This window comes from Dipodomys ordii, unplaced genomic scaffold (assembly GCF_000151885.1).
Source record: "Dipodomys ordii isolate 6190 unplaced genomic scaffold, Dord_2.0 Scaffold156, whole genome shotgun sequence".
Taxonomy (NCBI): Eukaryota; Metazoa; Chordata; class Mammalia; order Rodentia; family Heteromyidae; genus Dipodomys; species Dipodomys ordii.
In genome coordinates, this window is record NW_012267372.1 from 427,513 (window position 1) to 431,916 (window position 4,404).

The window sequence follows — 4,404 nt, forward strand, 5'->3', positions numbered from 1 at the left end:
ATAATAATTGTAGAAACTCAGGGAGAAAAAAAAGTATAGTAATTTATCCCAAATCCTCCATCAGAGGTGCCTACTAAAAGCATTTCACCATAGTTCTTCCACTTTTTTTTGGAGGGAGGGGGTAGGTCAGCTGTGGGGCTTCAACTCAGGGACCGGCTTTTTTTGCTGAGCTTTTTTGCTCAAGGCTACCACCCTACCACCTTGAGCTGCAGTGCTACTTCCAGTTTTCTGCTGGATAACTGGAAATAAGAGTCGCACAGACTTTCCTGTCCCAGCTGGCTTCCCACTGCCATCCTCAGATCTCAGCCTCCTGAGTAGTTAGGATTACAGGCGTGAGCAACCAGCGCCCAGCAGTTCTTCTATTTTTTTCCATATATATGACTTTCCATATATATAAAATACCTTGAACTCATACTATTTATGGTTCTATATCTTTGTTTTTCCCATACTTAACTTTACTTTGTGTGCACTTTCCCATGTCAAGAACTCTCCAAAAACATATTTTTTTAATGACTCCATGCTTTTCCATATTCCCCTAAGGTTAAAATGTTCAGATGGTTTCTTTTTTTTTCTTTCTTAAATTTATAAACATCACCATAGCTAACATTTTTAGATACAATCTTTGTTTGCATCTCTACTTCTTGATCCATGCAGATTACTGTAAGCAGAGAGTCTGGAGTGGTAGAGAACACCTGTAATCCCAGCCCTCAAGAAGCTGAGGCAGGAGGATCTAGAATTGCAGTCCACATTGTGTGACCCTGTTTAAAAAAAACAAAAACAAAAACAGCTGTGCACTGGTGGCTCACACCTGCCCAGCTACTCAGGAGGCTGAGATCTGAGGATCATGGTTCAAAGCCAGCCCAGGCAGGAAAGTTCATAAGACTCTTACTTCCAATTAACCACCAGAAAACTGGAAGTGGTGCTGTGACTCAAGTAGTAGAATGCTAGCCTTGAGCAAAAAAGCTCAGGAACAGCATCTAGGCCATGAGTTCAAGCCCCATGGCTGTCTAAAAACAAAACAAAATACATACACAGATTAAGTAAATCAATCTTTAAAAAGCTGGAAGTGGCGCTGTGGCTCAAGTAGTAGAGCGCTAGCCTTGAGCTGAAGAGCTGAGGGACAGCGCCCAGGCCCAGAGTTCAGGCCCCACAACCAGACCCAAAAAAAAAAAAAAAAGAATAATTACAGGAGAGGCTGGGAATGTGGCTTAGTGGTAGAGTGCTTACCTAGCATGCATGAAGCCCTGGGTTCAATTCCTCAGTACCATATAAACAGAAAAGGCCAGAAGTGGCATTGTGGCTCAAGTGGTAGAATGCTGGCCTTGAGCAAAAGAAATGCACACATAAAAGATTTCCAATCTTGGGCTGGGAAGGTGGCCCAGTGGTAGAGCGCTTGCCTTGCATGCCTGAGGCCCTGGGTTCGATTCCTCAGCACCACATAAGCAGAAAGAAAAAAGCTGGAAGTGGCGCTGTGGCTCAAGTGGTAGAGCGCTAGCCTTGAGCTGAAGAGCTGAGGGACAACGCCCAGGCCCAGAGTTCAGGCCCCATGACCGGACCCAAAAAAAAAAAAAAGATTTCCAATCTTGGCTGGAGGTGTGGCTCAGCAGAAGTGATCACAAAGGCCAGTACTCACTAACTTCCTCACAAACTTAGTAGGCACTTTTGAAAAATTAAGACCTAGAGGTACTTTTTACCACCGGGTATTCTGGCTCATTATTCTCAGTGAGATGAAAGCCATTCTAGCTGAAGATGCAGATTTCAAAATCTAATAATCTTGTATTAATGCAGTGCTGATTTTCATTTGTACACAATCAATTTGTTACTGAACAAAAAAGCCTTTTTAATTACCTATGACAATTAACAGTGATTTTCCTTTGTCTCATTCCTATGTAGCACAGGCTGCAAGAGAAGCCATAGTGTTGACCTTTCTTTTAAACAAAGATGGGAAAAAGAACTGATGCAACTGTACATGCAACTTTTAAATTTTTTACTCTTCAGAAGGCTATTAATTGTAGCCTGTAATCCTAGCTACTCAGGAGGCTGAGATTTGAGGATCGAAGTTCAAAGTCAGCCTGAGCAGGAAAGTCTGTGAGATGCTTATCTTCAATTAACCACCAGAAAACCAGTAGTGGCGCTGTGGCTCAAGTGGTAGAGTACTATCCTCGAGCTGAAGAGCTGAGGGACAGCGCCCAGGCCCAGAGTTCAAGCCCCACAACTGACAAAAAAAAAGCTACTCATTATAACTGAGCACGACAAAAATAAGGAGCAAAATGTTTTTCTATCCAGACACCTATACATTTCTATGTAATTTTTAATTTTAATGACTTTGTTTTAATTTTTATTTACTTCTAGTAGTGCTATTACTTAGCATGTGTGAGGTCCTGAGTTCAATCCCAAGTCCCATCTGCAGCACCAAAAGCACTCTCAATTAGAAACTAACCAAATACTTTTCTATTTGCCAAAGAAAATAGATGTAAGGAGTCATTACATAACCAAACATTCTAATTCATTTAGTCTACTTTCCTTTTTTTTTTTTTGGTCGGTCATAGGGCTTGAACTTAGGGCCAAGGAACTGTCCCTGAACTCTTCTGCTCAATGGTAGTGCTCTATCATTTTAAGCCACAGCTCCATTTCTAGCTTTTTTTTTTTTTTGGAGGGGGGTAGTTAATTGGAGATAAGAGTCTCACAGACTTTCCTACTGGACTATCTTTGAACCACAATCCTCAGATCTCAGCCTCCTGAGTAGCTAGGAATACAGGCATGAGCCTCTGGTACCAGGCTCTATTTTACTTTTACATAGTTTTGTTACATCTAGATTTGAACCTACGTCAGGAAAAAATGTCCAACTTTTCTAATGTGCTTGCTAGAAAGATAAGCTAAAACTTATAACTATAGTTTTGTGAGGATTTTTTGGTGCCAGTCCTGGGGCTTAAACTCTGGGCACTGCCCCTGAACTTCTTTTTGCTCAAGGATAGAGCTCTACCATTTGAGCCACAGCTCCAGCTTTTTTTTTTTTTTTTTTTTTTAGTTTATTGGAGATAGATATCTCATTGGGCTTTCCTGCCCAAGCTGACCCTCCTGGGTAGCTAAGATTACAGGCATGAGCCACTGATGCACAGCATGACTGTAGGTATTTTTCAAAGCACCATGATATGGATATGGAGCCTACAATGAGTTCAGTCTCTAAAGATGACATCATTAAGACTGTTAATATGGGACTGCCAGCCATCAATGAGAATAGTCTATTCCACACTTCATTCCTTCACACTTTAATACATAATTATCCACAGAATATAAAATCCTTAAAAAGATGAACCATATCTTATTTGATACCCTAGACACACATGGGTTCCTAATACCATCCTACCACTCATTGAGCTTTTCAGCCTGGCCACGACACTAGTGATGCAGAAGGAATGGGACTCGATGCCAGCCAGGAGGGTTGCCCTCCAAACATCTAGAGCCTGAGAACAACCATTAAGAGTTGTTATACAACCTCCAAGATGAGGCTTTGGCACCTGTTAGGTGCAGTGGGGCCAACATTCATGTGGTCAAGGCATTCCACACCAGGGTCCTCATCCTCAGGAGTCTCCCATGCAGACAAGATAATCAAGGGCTGCTAGCTATAAAGGAAAGCAGAGTGGGAGCCAACTAGGATGGGAGTTTCTCCAGCATTTTTTTTATATTGTGAGAAGCTGCCTCTCAAGTGTTCAAATCCAGTTACCAACTTACTACAGTGCCAAGAGAAAGACACCATCTCCAAGTAAGACAACAGAGCCCCAAGGACAGAAGAGGCATGAAGGCCTCCAGAGGAATCATGCAGGCCAGTATGGGCCAGCTGCTGCACACTCCACAATGTGCCATGTGCCCTTCCATGGGGAAGACAAAGCACACAGTGATGTCTGGCTATTTTCAGCACAAGTAATCATGACTTTCTGTGAGGATGCTTCATGGCTCAAAGTAACTGGTTTTCTGCTATGGTGTCAACTGAATAGCTTTCTCACTATCAGAGAAGCAAATAAATAAAAACTTGATTGACAGATGCCAAGGTAGTCTCCAAAAAATGTTATATCAAAAGTTAAACAGAAATAAACTTACGGGAAGATGAACACGAATGATTTGTTTGCATTGCTTAATACCACCAACTCAAGTGCCATTCAGACCATTGCAATTTGAGAGCCTGGGTCAACAATGACTCAGCTTGAAAATTTTCCATATTGTGTTGAAGAGGTGGGTAATTTTAGTTATGTAGCTAACACAACCTGGAAAGCCCATCCTCCCAAATTGTAGACTAATTTCTATGTGAATGGTTGAGAAAGAGACAATGTTTATTTTATAACAAAAAAAAAATATCCAAGGTAATCTGGTTTACTTTCTTCTAGATCTCCCTACCCCCTAGGAAGA